This window comes from Phyllobates terribilis, unplaced genomic scaffold (genome assembly GCF_046119375.1).
Source record: "Phyllobates terribilis strain yellow unplaced genomic scaffold, ASM4611937v1 Scaffold_1__5_contigs__length_1240528914, whole genome shotgun sequence".
Taxonomy (NCBI): domain Eukaryota; kingdom Metazoa; phylum Chordata; class Amphibia; order Anura; family Dendrobatidae; genus Phyllobates; species Phyllobates terribilis.
This window is the reverse complement of record NW_027362761.1, coordinates 1232529613-1232548281: the sequence shown is the minus strand read 5'-3', so window position 1 is coordinate 1232548281 and position 18669 is coordinate 1232529613.

Here is an 18669-nt window from a genome sequence, read left to right as displayed (position 1 = left end):
AACTGCCTGATCTGGTGGACCTATACAACCACATCCCTGTAGGTTCTACCAACTGTACCCCGGCTTACCTAATGAGAGCAAGACCTGGTAAGCTGCCTGTTGACCTGGATATGGGAGTGCTGACACCCGAGGACACTTCACCAGAAGCAGACTGGGACACAGAGAGGCAGCAGCAGTACCGGAAAGTACAGGAGAGCGTGGAGCAAAGTCTCTGTCAAGCTAGAGAAAGACAGGAGAAGACTTACAACCAGTATGCTCCCGCTGTTCCCCTGGTACCTGGAGAGCAGGTCTTGAAGAGGAAGAGACGGCTCCACAAGTTGGACGACCAGTGGGAGAAGGACCCGTACACCGTACTGCCCTCAAGCCATGAGAACCCGAAAGTCTGCACAATCAGTAAGGATGGAGGAGAAACCACAGCCATTGTATCCCGAGATCACCTGAAGAAGTGTCCCGAACAGCTACGGAACCCTGAAGAAGAACAGGAAGACCCTCGACCCGCAGAGGAAAGGGAAGATATGGTCAGTACTGTGCTCGGAGACTTCCCTCGGTCTTGGACTCAAGTCAATGGCGCTGTTGTGGTACCCGTCCTCACATTCCTCCAACCAGCATCCCAAGTGCCTACGGAGAAACAGGTAGAGCTGGAAGAGCAGCCGGTCCAGGAGGCAGAAGACCCCACACAAGCAGACCAGGAGGATCAACCCTCTGCTTATAGTGAGCCTGCCATACCCCTAGTGAGCCAAAGAGCCCGTAGACAGCTGCCCAGTTTATCTTTGACAGCTCCTACACCCCGTAGCTCAGGACCAGTCAGTCAGCTCCGTAGGTCCACTAGAGCCACTAGAGGCCAGTTGCCCGTACGTTGGAGGATCTAAGTGTTTAGACTGCTTTATTTGTATTTACCTGTTTATTGTTGCCTGTAAATAATTGTGTATTTTTAGTTATTTTATAGGTGTCGTTTAGGGATTATCCGGAATCCTTTGTATATATGTTTGGAGCGTAACCCAGGAATGGACTAAAGACTGTTAAGGACTCGGGGCAGGACAGACCCCTACCTGGTTACGGCTCCCTGTTCCTTGGTGAAATGGACACCCTTGTTTTCTTCAAAAACTGCACCCGGTTGCGGACACCCCGTGACCATCCTAATGTGTTTTTCTTTATTATGCTGTTTCTGTTTATACTTGTTATGTTTACAAAAATATGTTTAGTCCCGGAGTACTAAATTTTACTAGGGGGGAATGTGGCACCCCAGGGGTCTGGTTTCCACAGTAATAGCAATATTACGTCTGAGAGCAGGTGGGAGGTCTCCCGGTCAGGAATCCTATGCATGCCACACCTCCTGCCCAGTCCTGGGAGGGGAAGAACTTCCCCTATATAAAACTGGGGCTGAGGCAGGGTTAGAGAGAAAGAGAAGAAGAGGAGTCCCAGACAGAGACATAGTCTGGTCTGGAGAGGAGCAGCTATAGGAAAGAAAGATCAGGAGCTCAGTGGGAGCAGTGCTAAAAGGAGTCAGGGGCTGGAAGCTGTAGAGCTCGCCCTGATTGAAGAGTTCTCACCGGACCCGGAGTCCGAGGCTGTGGGGACTAATCCTTACCCAGCAGCAGAAACCGACCGGCAGGGGATTTCAGGTCCTCTGGCCCAGAAACCCGAAGGCACGGTCACACGCAAGGGACCAGCACCGCCGTCGTGGAGCGGAAGCTACGAGAAGGCCCCGAGTCACCGGCCATACGGGTGAGCACCACACGGTACACTCAGGGACGTGGGCTACTTTTACCCGCCTCTAGCAAGGTAGCCAGAAGAGTACAATTAGTTGGGGAGGCCTACAACTCCGCCTGGCCAGGGGAGATCCTATCTGCTCACAGACTGACCAGGCCCCGATCGCTAGCCAGTACTCCGGGAGGGTCTACCTTTGCCACCAATAAAGACCCTGAACTACACCGCACCGTCTCTGAGTGGTTCCTGGTGCCTGCGTGCAACTCTGCTAACCCCATCATTCACGTCGGCTGCCCAGAGGCCATACCCCTCCCGTTGGGGGTTATACCATCCACGCTGCACATCCGTACCACCGGCCTCAGCGGTCTACCCTGCAGCGGCGGCTTCATAGCCACATTCAACGGGTGGCGTAGTCGAACACTCTAACATCTACTGCTAAATACTGCCGCTCAGTTTGACTCCCTGGGCACGGACCGGGTCACCGCCACGAAACTACTACCCCTCTCAGATCCGGCTCCGGGTAGGCCCCCGCGTGCGCAACGCTACTCAGCACAGGCCCAGGGGCGCGTCATTTGCATCTCTGACCATTATGTATGTAAAACCCTTATGTATATAGTGTAATGTCTAGTGTGCCCTTAAGGCGATTTAAATATATAATGTAACCTTGGGCTGCTCTTTTATCTCGATCCACGAACCCACACGTCCGTTGTTCGGCTTAATCCTCATGCTACCAGGGCGGCTTTCTTTCTTGATATAATCCCCATTAACGGACCGGTGACTTATATCCAGTAGAAACTGGTGGCAGCTCGACCAGGCCGACAAGGTTCTGCTTCACTGGGGCTAGTTAAGTGACCTTTCAGCCTGTTGGGGGTGTGAGCGAGTGTGGTGTCATGTCAGTGACTGAGTGGGCCATCTCTTCTCACTCCCGGTGCCTTCCTGTACCCATGTGGACAGGGAGTGTCTGTGTAGAACTGTACCAATCTAACCTTACGCGTCCCCGAGGGGGGGGTGGTGTTGGTGCAAAGGGCAGATCCGTATCACGTGATCCGTCTGACGTAATTGTGACGTCAGGCGGGTGGCGTAGTGTGGATTCGTCACAAGTGGTGACAGCGGTGGGATTCTGCGGGATCTCTCTGCTGCCATTCATCACATTGATGGTAAGTGGTGTGGGATCGAGATAATACTGTGCTGCTGGGGTTTTAAGATCAGCTCAGCACTAGACAGTCTGAGTGCAAATACTGTAAGGTATGTGGGTGCATCAGGTTGCAGTTTGGTGTCAGTGACCATAGAGTGCAAGCATGGCCAGTGGCACCAGGGGAAGAACCAAGGAGATGGCCAATGCTCCTGATAGTAGGGAGGAGGTGAAAGACGATGTCGCTCCAGAAGAAGGGGAGTCCCGCCTCGGCTCCCCAGAAAGAGAGTCACCGGTGGTCTGTCCCGCAGTGGTCCACCCACCACCTGACCATCCCCCCAGCCAGACACTCTCAGATGCCCTCATGCAAGTTGCCCTAGCGAGTCTCCAGGCTGGGGACAGGGCCACCTACGAGATCCTCATGGTGGAACGTCAGCAGGAGCGTGAGCACCAGAAAAATATGTTTCAGCTCAAGCTGCAGGACCCATCCAGTCACGAGTGCTTGGAGATCCGAGTCCTGAAGCTACTAGCGGAGGACTTCCCCCTGCTGGACAAAGGAGGGGACTTGGACACTTTCTTGATTGCATTTGTAAAAACCTGCCATCAGTACATCTGCCTGAGGACCAGTGGGTCCGATTCTTAACCCCTCGCCTTAGGGGTAAGGCCCTGGAAATCTTTGGGTACCTGCCCAGTGAGACCACCCTGAGCTATGAGGACATCAAGCAGGCTCTGGTCCGGCAGTACAACTTGACCCCTGAGTCGTACCGGAAGAAGCTCTGGAGTTTGCAGCAGGGTCCTGCAGACAGCTGGGACGATCACATGCGGGCCCTAATGAGAGCAGTTGATCAATGGACCATGGGACTGCAGCTCACCACCGTCCAGCAGCTGAAGGAGCTCATCGCGACATCTGCAACAGCGACTCTTGCTGACTAGTACTCCAACAACAGGACTCCAGAGACCAAGAAACTTGCTGGCTGGAGAGGGAGTATGACGAAAGCGGTGCCTGCTGTCCCTGCCCCCAGGCCCAAGGGGGCACCTACCCATGCTTTCCTCTCCATGCCAGTAGGAGAACCCCGACTGCCCCCCTTGCAGACAGCCGGACCAGTTCAAAGCCATGTGTCCCCAGTGCCAGAAGGGCTCGTCCCTGTCCCAGAAACCGTCCACTGTTCTGTGTGTGAGTGGGGGTGGTGGGAGGTCCCTTGACAACCTTCGGACCATCACCATAGGCCACGCCAGGGCAATGGGACTGCGAGACACCGGCAATGAGATTACTCTTGTGCGGCCTCAACTGGTATCGACCCAGGATTTGATACCTGGGAAAACTCTCTCCGTCTTCAGGATTTGAGGCATCGGGAGGGGAGTGCGTGAGGTGGGGGTAACTCTGAACATTCCCACGAGTGTTTTACTTGGGAGAGTCTTGCGGCGGCTAGTGTTCCACTCGGGCCGACAAGGTGGCCACCGCCTTACTGGAGATTTACCCTTCACCATGACAGCACCATACAGAGAGAGAGTATCCACCCCCAGGAACAGGAAACCTACCAAAATAAAAGGGGCGGCACCTCACTACCTCCCCCATGTGGTTTTCTGTTCCTGGAAGAGGATACCTACGGACGGAACACAAAGATACCTGGGGAGATTTCTCCTGGTGCTGTGCGGACCCGGTAACCCTGGTGGCCGGAGGGCTGAATTGAGAGGTGGGGGCTCCAACTGGAGCGCGGGACATCAATGGTGTCATGGAAATATTAATGTCAGGAAAATGTTCTTCCATATTTGCCTGACATAGATGCTCACCCCCTCCCTTATTCCAATTCTCCTCAGCACAAAAGCCCCAATTAACACACGCCTGAAAAATAGCTTACACAAACAAATGCCAGCCAAGGAGTGTTATAACTTCATTAGGAAGCAAGCTCTTGTCCCTGGCACGCGCAGGGGGATAATTACTGGCAGGATTGCACTAATTTGCTTGTAATTTGGAAAGTTGCTTTCCCGAGCTTAACCATGAAATCGCCAGACAATCCGACTACGAAACAAAATATGAAATATTGTGAGTTCCATACGTTCGCCAATAATGGGACCTATATTTCTAGTGACAGAATCAGCCCATGAACGTATCCATAGTTTTCCATGGCTGTAAGCAGAATCAGGGAGCTGTAGCGAAAAAAACCCAGAATAGCAGACTGCAGCTATGCGATGTGTGGTCTCTAACTGAAGATAAAATCATAAGGGAAAAAATGGTGTTGTTTGCACCCTTTGTTATGCACACGCCCGGGCTGAGCGGCGTGTGCGTGTGATTGTAGTGATTCCACTGGACCATGAACCGGAGAGTGCCTGGAGGGGCGTGACTAAGTATCTGGCCGATCCGACCAAGATGGCACGACGGCATACGACGCCAGTGCACCAGGGAGAAACCGGGCAGAGGGACCAGGTGCTACTCCAGGTCAAACTCCGGACACGGGGGTTGACCCACACAGGGATTACTGGATCAGGCTGGTTAGGCTGGCGCACAGACTGGAGGGTATAGGCAGGCACGACTGGTATGCAGGCAGGCGGGTAAAGGCAAGCGCAGCTAGAGTGCAGACAGGGAGGCACTAGCAGGTAGGAACACAGGCGGGATAGGACCCAGTACACACTGGGACTCAGGAACAATACAGGTAGAGGGGTACAGGCAAGCACAGCTAGAGTGCAGACAGGGAGGCACTAGCAGGTAGGAACACAGGCGGGATAGGACCCAGTACACACTGGGACTCAGGAACAGGCAGGTTAGGCTGGCACAGACTGGTGGATATAAGCAAACACGGCAGGTATGCAGATGGGTGGATACAGGCGAGTATGCAGGCAGGGAGGTACTGGCCGAAAGGACGGGCTGGAGCACAGAAAGGTTAAGACCCAGTACAGACTGGGTCACAGAACCGCAGATGCGGTAGACAACCACTGCAGAGAGGGAACGCCCGAAGCGGTGGGCAAGAACAGAGCAGGACGGGGCTGCAGGAGCAGCGAGCACAAGCAGGGCAGGACAGGACTGCCGGAGCAGCGGGCAGAAGCAGGGCAGGACAGGACTGCCGGAGCAGCGGGCAGAAGCAGGGCAGGACAGGACTGCCGGAGCAGCGGGCAGAAGCAGGGCAGGACAGGACTGCCGGAGCAGCGGGCAGAAGCAGGGCAGGACAGGACTGCCGGAGCAGCGGGCAGAAGCAGGGCAGGACAGGACTGCCGGAGCAGCGGGCAGAAGCAGGGCAGGACAGGACTGCCGGAGCAGCGGGCAGAAGCAGGGCAGGACAGGACTGCCGGAGCAGCGGGCAGAAGCAGGGCAGGACAGGACTGCCGGAGCAGCGGGCAGAAGCAGGGCAGGACAGGACTGCCGGAGCAGCGGGCAGAAGCAGGGCAGGACAGGACTGCCGGAGCAGTGAGCAAGGAGTCAGAGCAGGCTAGAACCGCCGGAGCGGTAAGCAAAGGAGTCAGAGCAGACTAGAACCGCCGGAGCGGTGAGCAAAGGAGTCAGAGCAGGCTAGAACCGCCGGAGCGGTGAGCAAAGGAGTCAGAGCAGGCTAGGCTGAGTAGGGGGGACAGGGCTCTGTTCACACGGAACAGACAGGAAGGGAAAGGCAGAGCCAGACACCCACAGGGTACTTGCAGTGAAGTAGCGAGTGGACCACAAACTCACAAACGGGAGTACAGAGACAACAAGCAGGAGTTAGGTACGAGTTCAGACTCTGCAGAAAAAGGAAGGGAACGGACATAGAGGCAAAACAGGTAAAGGATAGGAGAGAGTTCAGACTGGAACTGAGTGTACGGAGGAGACCGACACTGCAGCGGGATACAGGAGCGGGTCTGGGAATACGGCCCCCAGAGAGGCAGGACGAACAGGCAAGGAGCGTGTTCAGACAGGACAGACAAGATACAGGAGCAGGTCTAGGTAATCAGCCCCTAGAAGGCGAGAGGAACAGGCTAGGAGCGTGTTCAGACAGGTCAGACAAGATACAGGAACAGGTCTAGGTAATCGGCCCCTAGAAGGCAGGAGGAACAGGCTAGGAGCGTGTTCAGACAGGCCTGGAAATACAGCCTCCAGGATAGGCAGACAAGAGAACACAGAACGGGACCTGGCACCTTCAGAGTGCAAGCACACACTGAAAGAAACACTATGCTCAGGCAGGGATAGATGGGCGCAGCTGAGCTATATACCAGGTGACAGACAGCAATAGGCTGAGGACGCACAAGAGGTGTGACCCACAGCAGGTACAAAAAGCAGGAAGTGATCGGGCGCCGCCCTTAAGCAGCAGAAACAGACACAAACAGACAGCATGGAGGGAAGCCAGAGAGACATTCTGGACAGGAGATCAAGTGCGCGCTCTTGCACAGTGGGAGATGGACCACTATGCAAGGACGCCGCCAGGTATGTTACAGTACCCCCCCCCTTACGCCCCCTCTTCTTCAGGCCTGCCAGAATCTTCCGCAGGGAATTCGAGGGCCAATTCTTCACTTCGAAGAGATCACTTCCACTGTCCACCGGAAAAACTGGTCTCCTCTGGGTAGCTAGGATGCTACCTCCCATCCAGCCACCCTTAGCAACAGACGAAACGGGTGGAGTACCAGGAACAGCACACAAGGAAGTCTCTCTCCACATATTTTCAGGTGGCACCCCAGAGGGTACAGGAGACAACTGGAAGTCCTCCACCGGGTTGGAGGGGGACAGAGACTTGGGGGTAATCTCTGCTTCGAGGTACATCTTGTCAAGCTCACAGGAAGAAATAGACGGGTTATCAGGTACATAATGAGGAAAAGTCACTGTCTTTGTTTTCTGGTGGTACCCCGGAGGATTCAGGAAACAACTGGAGGTCCTCCGCCGGGTCAGAAGAGTGCAGAGGCTCAGAGAAAACATCTGCTTCAGAGTACACTAGGTCGGACTCACTGGACGAAGCAGGCGAGGTATCGGGTACCGAGTATAGGAAAGTCTCTGTCCATTCTCCACCAGGTGGCACCCCGAAGGGTTCTGGAGACAACTGGCGGTCCTCCGCCTGGTCAGAGGGGTGTAGAGACTCACGGGTAACCTCTGCTTCAGAGTACACTAGGTCGGACTCACTGGACGAAGCAAGCGAGGTATCAGATCCAGGATATAGGAAAGTCTCTGTCCATTTACCACCAGGTGGCACCCCGAAGGGTTCTGGAGACAACTGGAGGTCCTCCACCTGGTCAGAGGAGTGTAGAGACTCGGGAGTAACCACTGCTTCAGAGTACACTAGGTTGGACTCACTGGACGAAGCGAGCGAGGTATCAGGTACAGAGTATAGGAGAGTCTCTGTCCTTTCGCTACCAGGTAGCACCCCGAAGGGTTCAGGAGACAACTGGAGGTCCTCCGCCTGGTCGGAGGGGTGTAGAGACTCGGGAGTAACCTCTGCTTCGGAGTACACTAGGTTGGACTCACTGGACGAAGCGAGCGAGGTATCAGGTACAGAGTATAGGAGAGTCTCTGTCCTTTCGCTACCAGGTAGCACCCCGAAGTGTTCAGAAGACAACTGGAGGTCCTCCGCCTGGTCGGAGGGGTGTAGAGACTCGGGGGTAACTACCACTTTGGGGTACCCATTGTCAGGCTCACAGGACGAAGCGGACAAAGTATCGAGTACCGGGTGTAGAGAATTCTCTCTCCATTTGTCATCGAGTGGTATCCCGGAGGATTCAGGAGGCAACAGGGGGTCCTCCGCCAGGTAGTAGAGGTGCACAGACTCTGAGGTAACCACAGCTTTGGAGCATCCTTGGACATGCACACCGGTTAAAGTGGGTGAAGCATCTGATGCCGGGTGCAGGAAGTTCTCCTGTGTGGAGTCTGGATGGGCAGAAGTCTCTTCGGGCAGGAGAACTGGTGCACTACCCACGCACATTACCCGTTGGGGCTTCTCCGGGATACAGGGAGATGAAGCTTCAGTAGGGACTTCAAGGTTGGGGTCAGGAGGTCTCAGGGAGGACAGACCCTGGCGTGACGGCTTGCCTCTACGTCTAGCACGTCTGGACTGCCTCTTGAGGTTGGGAGAAGTATTCCGGAAAGCGTAGTCACCCTGTGAGGATTCTGGGTGGGCAGTAGTCTCATTGGGCTGGAGGACTATTGCGCTACCCACACACATTACCCATTGGGGCTGCTCCGGGATATTGGGAAGTGAAGCTTCAGCAGGAGCCTCCGGGTTAGGATCATCGAAGACCATTAGAAAGGCCACCAGGAAGGCCATTAGGTCCAGGAGGATCGGATCCTGTGTTTCATATAGGGGGTTGATCCATTCCAAGGCATCACCCGCCAGGTAAGACATAATGAATGCCACCTTAACCCGATCGGTGGGAAAACATAGAGGGTAGAACTTGAAGTGTAGCATGCATTGCTCCACAAATGCACGACTTTGTCTAGGATCCCCATAGTAACGTAGCGGATCCGCGGGAACGAGAGCAGATAGATCCATCTGGACGGGTGCGTAATTCGCCTGGAACTCAGCTAAAGGAAAAAAAAAATATTTATTTATTTATTTTAATGCATGTATTCGCTGGAAAACTTCTCAGAGAGCGAAGGCCGTGGGGCTCAACGGGAACCATGGCCTGAGCATGCTGTTATGCACACGCCCGGGCTGAGCGGCGTGTGCGTGTGATTGTAGTGATTCCACTGGACCATGAACCGGAGAGTGCCTGGAGGGGCGTGACTAAGTATCTGGCCGATCCGACCAAGATGGCACGACGGCATACGACGCCAGTGCACCAGGGAGAAACCGGGCAGAGGGACCAGGTGCTACTCCAGGTCAAACTCCGGACACGGGGGTTGACCCACACAGGGATTACTGGATCAGGCTGGTTAGGCTGGCGCACAGACTGGAGGGTATAGGCAGGCACGACTGGTATGCAGGCAGGCGGGTAAAGGCAAGCGCAGCTAGAGTGCAGACAGGGAGGCACTAGCAGGTAGGAACACAGGCGGGATAGGACCCAGTACACACTGGGACTCAGGAACAATACAGGTAGAGGGGTACAGGCAAGCACAGCTAGAGTGCAGACAGGGAGGCACTAGCAGGTAGGAACACAGGCGGGATAGGACCCAGTACACACTGGGACTCAGGAACAGGCAGGTTAGGCTGGCACAGACTGGTGGATATAAGCAAACACGGCAGGTATGCAGATGGGTGGATACAGGCGAGTATGCAGGCAGGGAGGTACTGGCCGAAAGGACGGGCTGGAGCACAGAAAGGTTAAGACCCAGTACAGACTGGGTCACAGAACCGCAGATGCGGTAGACAACCACTGCAGAGAGGGAACGCCCGAAGCGGTGGGCAAGAACAGAGCAGGACGGGGCTGCAGGAGCAGCGAGCACAAGCAGGGCAGGACAGGACTGCCGGAGCAGCGGGCAGAAGCAGGGCAGGACAGGACTGCCGGAGCAGCGGGCAGAAGCAGGGCAGGACAGGACTGCCGGAGCAGCGGGCAGAAGCAGGGCAGGACAGGACTGCCGGAGCAGCGGGCAGAAGCAGGGCAGGACAGGACTGCCGGAGCAGCGGGCAGAAGCAGGGCAGGACAGGACTGCCGGAGCAGCGGGCAGAAGCAGGGCAGGACAGGACTGCCGGAGCAGCGGGCAGAAGCAGGGCAGGACAGGACTGCCGGAGCAGCGGGCAGAAGCAGGGCAGGACAGGACTGCCGGAGCAGCGGGCAGAAGCAGGGCAGGACAGGACTGCCGGAGCAGCGGGCAGAAGCAGGGCAGGACAGGACTGCCGGAGCAGTGGGCAGAAGCAGGGCAGGACAGGACTGCCGGAGCAGTGAGCAAGGAGTCAGAGCAGGCTAGAACCGCCGGAGCGGTAAGCAAAGGAGTCAGAGCAGACTAGAACCGCCGGAGCGGTGAGCAAAGGAGTCAGAGCAGGCTAGAACCGCCGGAGCGGTGAGCAAAGGAGTCAGAGCAGGCTAGGCTGAGTAGGGGGGACAGGGCTCTGTTCACACGGAACAGACAGGAAGGGAAAGGCAGAGCCAGACACCCACAGGGTACTTGCAGTGAAGTAGCGAGTGGACCACAAACTCACAAACGGGAGTACAGAGACAACAAGCAGGAGTTAGGTACGAGTTCAGACTCTGCAGAAAAAGGAAGGGAACGGACATAGAGGCAAAACAGGTAAAGGATAGGAGAGAGTTCAGACTGGAACTGAGTGTACGGAGGAGACCGACACTGCAGCGGGATACAGGAGCGGGTCTGGGAATACGGCCCCCAGAGAGGCAGGACGAACAGGCAAGGAGCGTGTTCAGACAGGACAGACAAGATACAGGAGCGGGTCTAGGTAATCAGCCCCTAGAAGGCGAGAGGAACAGGCTAGGAGCGAGTTCAGACAGGTCAGACAAGATACAGGAACAGGTCTAGGTAATCGGCCCCTAGAAGGCAGGAGGAACAGGCTAGGAGCGTGTTCAGACAGGCCTGGAAATACAGCCTCCAGGATAGGCAGACAAGAGAACACAGAACGGGACCTGGCACCTTCAGAGTGCAAGCACACACTGAAAGAAACACTATGCTCAGGCAGGGATAGATGGGCGCAGCTGAGCTATATACCAGGTGACAGACAGCAATAGGCTGAGGACGCACAAGAGGTGTGACCCACAGCAGGTACAAAAAGCAGGAAGTGATCGGGCGCCGCCCTTAAGCAGCAGAAACAGACACAACAGACAGCATGGAGGGAAGCCAGAGAGACATTCTGGACAGGAGATCAAGTGCGCGCTCTTGCACAGTGGGAGATGGACCACTATGCAAGGACGCCGCCAGGTATGTTACACCCTTCTGCGATCAACGAGCAATGAGTTATTGCAGAAGTTAGCGTTTTTAATAAAAATGTACAGGCTGGAGACCAGCCCACATGATGTCACCACAAGGGCGTGTGGGTAAATCTCCCCTTAGGTATAAGAGAACCCATGGACATTAGAGGGGCACTCAATGCCAGTCGGGTATAAGGATTATAAGCAATGGGTCGCGTTCGATAACGCTCAAATCAACTGGGGAGCCCCTCCTCCCCTATGCTGATTCGTCCCTGCAATTTGTATAGTGTAAGTTGTCTTCTTTTATCCTGTTTATTATATGTAACTGCTTATGTATTTTAATGTCTCCTTTGTAACATACTTGTATATACTTTTCCTAAACACTGCCTCCCTTTTGGATTAAATATAAAATTTAATAGTTCTGTTTCTTTTGTTCTGTAATCATTCCCTTCCCCGAAGCCATATACGCTACCAAAACGCAGGCGTCCGGCCAGGCCTGTATTATAGTTCAAACTCGGCCGGTGGTGGCAGAGAATAATAATAATTGGGCTATCGTGAAGCTGACAGTGACAGTACGGAGGGCATAAACACGGATTCCAGGCTTTGGAGCCCAAAGGTGTGAAGCCATACTCTCACTTGTCGCTTGCCGATATCCACGTAGTGAGTAGTCTGGATCACGTGCTCGTGATTCCGGATGAAATACTGACAGCGTGACGGCACGGTGAGATATCGCGTGATCTCCCCGGTGTCGTCCCTGTGTGGTGATCCCTGATAAGCGGGCCACCTCCGGATTCGGAGGATGGTGCCGAGAGGAGTGCAGAGCACGGACAGCGCATGGAAAAAGATGGTGTAGGTCTGTTAAATGGCGCATGTGCGGGGACAACTCCTTCCTGTGAGTCCGCGCCCGAAGCCACTCTACCCACTAATGCACTGCGCCCACTAGTGGTCACTAGTCTACGAGTGCTGTGGCCATGTAGATGCACAAGAGCCCTACAGCCTTCACCCCTGCTGCTGCAGAGCCTCTTAGTGGTCCTCATTGAAATCATTAACTTGCACTCTGCTCTTCACATACAAACCGGATGTGATGTAAGCGGGGTTATGCGGCAGTCTACTTCTTGGTTCGGAGGAGGAGACTGCTGTAGCATATAGCCATAGAAAAAAAAGGCAATCCCCACCACCTGTGCAGCCATAGCTCCTCCCACACCAGATATAAAGTGAGCACACGGTGTGGGTCCCTGAGCAGGTGAGGTGTGCTTGGAAGCAAGATGAAGAATACAAACGTACCTGAAGGAGATGAGCCGAAACCTGTTCTTGGTGCAGTAGGTCCGGGGTCCTAGGACGGGGTTAGTGTTTTCCTGCACATGTAGGGTGCCTTAGCGAGGTAGTCATGGGCGAGCTGTAGCTGCTGCTCGTTCTGGCACCCTACAGACTATGTGTGTCCTCCCTCTGATGTGCTGCGGTGTATGTGGTGCTCTCCAGTTACTTCAGACCATCCGATCGCGGTTGTCTCCAGGCATTTCTCTTCTGGGACCAGGGCAGCAATAAATTCAGAGGACACGAGGTTCTTAACCATAATTGGGACTTTTCTTGGGGAAGAGGAATATATACAGTATTTACAGGCAGATATAATGGATAAGGCTTGACAGGTTGTCATCTCCCTCACAGGCGCTGGAAACATCTTCAGCCCTGATTCCCTCTTTAAGTGAAGCATCTCTATGACTCTATTCTCTAGCCCAAGAGAATCTTCCTCACCAGAAACAGTGTATCCGGATCCTATATCTCCCCCACGTCTTAGCCTGGAGTCCTATCTTCCTCTGCTGCCTGCAGACTGAAAGTGCCAGGGTCCTCAATACCTCTGTTGAGTTTCTCCGGCTGGCTAACAGGACTCTTGCGTAGGGAGATCTTCACACTGGTGATCCTACTGTCTGAGGGTACGGAGATCCCGTCTACCCTAGCAGCCACTATATTAGGCTGTCCGTAAGGTTCACTGTCCAAATTCTCACTGAACCTTTCTGGAAACACACTATTGGTTGCCTAGAGTGCCCACCCTCTATGGGCTGTCCTTTTACCTAATTAACTCTTCACTGTCATCCTGCTAGTAGTGTGGGGGTCGTGATGACATTCCACTCGTCCTCCAGTCACTCCCAATTCAAACTATGAGCATGGGTCAACCATTCAAAGAATGAGTCAGACAACAAGCTGGTTCAAGCTCAGAGCATGCTCAGAAGACTACTACAGTCAACGTCCTCAGCATTGTTCTGCCTTTATTTTTACATGCACAAATCTAAATACACTACATAATGGGAGGGAAAAGGGGTTGTCCGGGGCGGGGTAAGCCATGAAAGTCCAATGTCTGGCCACTCCTGATTGGTCCACATCTCCTTATCTCAGTCTCTGGGCAGATATTGCAGCCGTCAGCTTATAATCTTGTTTCGTTTCTCTGAAATAAATCTTGGCAACGCTGGAAATGTCTTAGTTTAAGTTTCGATTTGAGTATTACGTAGCAAGGAAAGCTTATTGTTATATGATACAAAATGGTGGTTAGTACATTAGCAAAAAAGCGTATAAAAGTTACAAAAGTATAAAAGTTACAAATATATATATTCTCTTTTACCCTGACATTCCCCCCTAAACACTAAGCTTTCCTTTGCTTCGGGGCCTTTGAGACTGTCCATGTGTGGGGAGAGGGGAGGTGGATTTCTTCACCCAATCATCTTAGAAGCTGCCCCCTTATGGGACGCCCCCAGACAATTGAGCCCTATCCTGGGTGACACATGGAGTTCTCCCAACTGATCCTAAACTGAATCTCTCAATTGGACTTTGTCATGGGGGGGCTGGTCAGGCTTGTTCAAAGGAGTGTATTTCTCTATATAAGGGGACTATGCAGCACAGGACCACCAGGCCCAATACTAGTAGACCTCCCATTACTAGACAAACTTGTTGGAGGAATCCCTTGAGCCCTCCCAACCAACTTGAGAAAAAGGAGCTATCTACCCCTGTGTGGTAGCTGTCCACCCTGGGACAGACAGTAAGCATATGGAAAGGATATAGAAGAAGGTAGTCATCTTTTATAGACTCGTTCTGTCTCTCTTGCAGTGGGAGCCGTGAATCCAGGTGCTCTTGCCCTCAAGCTTCAGAGCCGTCGGGGTGGTGAGAAGCACAGTGTACGGTCCCTCGAACCGCGGCTGGAGGCAGTCTTTCCGGACAAACTTCTTCACATACACTAGATCGCCTGGGGTGAAATCATGTACTGCATCACCTGTAGATTCTGGGAGAGAAGCAGATACTGGAGAGCGGGTGTTAGTCAATTCTCTAGACAAAACAATCACAAATTTTACCACTCTATCATGTGTTTCAGACAACTCTTGGGGCCTAATCTCTCCTATCTTGGGTGGGGTCCTAAACAAATTTTATAGGGAGTCAGCCCATGTTTGGCCTGAGGAGTGTGTGTGATATGATACAATACTATGGGGAGTGGGTCGGGCCAGGGGAGGGGATGATCTTAGGTCATTTTCAAGAGCTGGGTCTTGAGTGTGGAATTCATCCTTTCCACTTTGCCTGAACTGGCAGGATGGTATGGAGTGTGGAGGCCCAAATCTGTTCCCAACATGTTCCAGAGTTCTTCGTAGATATTTGCTGTGAAAGCTGGTCCTTGATCCGATTCTATGACTTGGGGAAACTCCAAATCTGCAGGCAATTTCGGTGATCAGTTTCCTGGCTGTGACTTTAGCAGTCATGTTGACGACCGGGTAGGCCTCGGGCCAGGCTGAGAACATATCCACGGCTACCAAAACGTACTCCTATTTTCTTGCTTTAGGCATTTGGATATGGTCGACTTGTATTCTCTGCCAAGGGTAGTCTGGTTTAGCCAGGTGTTGGAGAGGGACCCGTGCCGTACACGTTGGGTTGCAGGTAGCGCAGACAGAGCAGAATTTTGAGTACGAAGTCACAGTGGAAGAGATTCCGGGTGCAAAATACAGTTTCTTGATACATGCCAAGGCTTGATTCTTTCCTCTGTGTGTAGGCCCGTGAGCCCATGCTGCCACAGCTGAGTACATGCGTCTAGGCAAGCAAGGCTTCCCATCCACTTGGTAAAGAGTCGAGTTGACCTTTGAATCTTTGCGACCTGCCAGCACGGCTCCTGCCGCTTTCCATTGCTTGACTTCTTCAGTGGGGGTCTCCCTTTGTTCCTCACACAATTTTTCTTCAGGCATCCTGACCCCCCTGGATTCCATTCGTGTCTCCGCTGGACTTGTATGGTCTTCCGCCGGCTGTTCTTTGGCTCTTGCTCTAGTGAGCGCCACAGCTACGGTTTGCAGGGTTTCTCCTATCTCTTCTTCCTTTTCCTGCCACTTTGATGACACATTCTCCACTGCTGCAGTCTTGGCTGCTTGGTCAGCTAGGTGGTTGCCCCTGGCTTCTCTGGATTCTAGTCTTCCATGAGCCTTGACCTTCATAACAGCAACCTGAATGGGTAGTTCCAGGGCCTTCATTAGGGCCTTAATCCATGAGGCATGTTTCACTGGTGTACCTGCAGCTGTGATGAATCCTCTAGACTTCCACAAAAGTCCAAAATCGTTGCAAATTCCATGTCCATACCTGGAATCGGTATATATATATATATATTCGCCTTTGTTCCTGCTGCCAGGTGGCAGGCCTCTGTGAGAGCCACAAGTTCAGCTTCTTGTGCAGACATGTATGGTTGTAGAGCTTCAGCCTTGAGGACTGTTAGGTCTGTTGTGACAGCATATCCCGTGTGGAACTTCCCTTGAGGGTCTGCGAGCGGATGTGCCACCATATTCTCTGGAGCAGAAGTCTCTTCCTGCAAAATTTTTATACAATCATGAGGTTCCACCAATGGACCTTCACCCTCTTCACCTTCCCCCCTAGAAGGTGGAAGCAAAGTGGCAGGATTGATAGTCAGACATCTGGTAAATGTTATATTGGAGGGCAACAATAGGGAACACTGCAGACGCAGGTGTCTTTGGTTGGTGAGATGTTTCGGAAATGTTTGTTGCAGAACAGCTGAGAGATCATGACCGGCCTGTATAACTAGATCATGTCCAAGGACGATATCAGCTGACTTGTCAAGGAGGATGTGAGCAGCGTGGACCGCCTTAAGGCACATGGGGGCAGTTCGGGCGACAGGGTCCAGGCGGGCTGAGTAGTAGCCTAAAGGCCGATACTTATGATCATAGCGTTGTGCTAGAACTCCAGAGGCATGACCTTCCGATTCCGAGGCAAAAAGATGAAATGTCTGAGTATAGTCTGGTAAGCCCAAGGCCGGGGCAGAGACAACAGCCTGTTTAAGGCGGTCAAAACATAGTCTGTGTTGATGAGAAACACGTGGATCTTCAGCATGAAGCCAAACTGAGCCTTCATCCTTGAGACAGTCGTACAGAGGTTGCATGAGCTTTGAGGCATCAGGGATCCATTGCCTGCAGTAAGTGATGAGGCCAAGGAAAGTCTGCATAGCGGAGTAGGTGGTTGGGAAGGTGATATCCATGATGGCTTGTTTTCTTTCTTTAGTCAGATGTCTAGCACCTTGTGATATACAATGTCCGAGGAAAATGACCTTGGGCAGACACCATTGGACTTCGCCTTTCGAGACTTTACAGTTAGCTGAGTGAAGAAACCAGAGAAGGGATTCTGACATCTCTGGCAAATTTTCTTCAGTGCCACAGAGTAAAAGATCATCCACATACCGTAGAAGGGTGACCTGAGGGTTATCTTGAACCCATGGCTCCAGAATAGACTTCATAGAATGAGTGAATTGGTTAGGAGAGTTCTGGGCTCCTTGAAAGGTGAAGGCAAAAAGAAACCACGAATCTTCATGTAAGGGTATACTGAAGAAGGCGTTGGCTAGATCTAACACCGTAAACAAGGTGGCCGTTGGAGGCAGCTGAGACAAGAGGGTGTTTGGGTTGGGTACCACTGGAGTTTCTAAAATGGTAGCTGCATTGACGGCTCTGAGATCCTGAACCAACTGGTATCTTGGAGACTCTCCCGGAACGGTTTTCTTTTTTACAGGAAAGAGGGGTGTATTGCATGGAGATACACATCTGACAAGGACTCCTGATTCCAGGAGGGAAGCGATTTGGGTACTCAAGCTTTGTTCTTGTGCAGCCTTGAGGGGGTATTGTGGCAACCGTGGGTACCTATGTCCAGGCTTGAGGTGTACTCGGACCGGGGGAACCTGCAGGAGGCCAACGTCCTCTGGCCCACTGGACCACAGAGAGTGAGGGAACTGTGAGGTTGTATGGTCATCATCATGAGAGGGAAGGCTTTAAAAACACAGTGGTCTTCAGTCCCTTGTTCGGAATGAGGGTCCCGCAAAAGAAGCTCCATACCATGGTTTCCGAAGGTAATTGTTGCCTTCATTCGCTCTAAGAGATCGGTTCCCAACAGATTGACAGGACAAGTTTCAGAGACCAAGAATCTTGTGAGTACTCCGGTGAACGGTCCTGCAGACACAGGGACTGTGGGTGGAGAGGAAATATGTTGGCCTTCCACCCCAACACAGGTGAGGGTATCCGGTGATAGGGATACAGAAGGAGGGAGCTGTGCAGAGGAAATGACAGATGTGGCCGCCCCAGTGTCCACCAGGAACTCCAGTGGTTGAGGGTCCACCTGTAAAGTGACAGTCTCTGAGGATGTGGTCAAGGCTACCACACTCCCAACACAACATTCGTCCTTCAGAATCACGAGATTGTCTCCTGTTTCTAGATGATCCCTTGTCATCTCTTCTGTCTTGTCTTCTATATGTGGGAGGAGTATCATCACCTGTGCCTTTAACCATTACCCACTTGATTCCATGTTGGTTGCCAGGGGGTGGGTAGCTTTCTTGAGCTTGATATAGCATGGCAGAAGCGGCTTTCTTCTTTGGCTTAGTATCCTTTTCCATTTTTAGCATGGCTTTTTGGAAAGCTTTGACAATGTTCACTACGTCGTTAAAAGAAGAAGAACGAATCTCGGGGCGTACCCTCAGAACGTCATCTCTGAGAGCGTCTTGTAGGCCATCTACTAGGGCCTGAACCAACAGGGCGGCCTGCGTCTTGACATGAGGACTGTATCCGAGATCCTTAAAA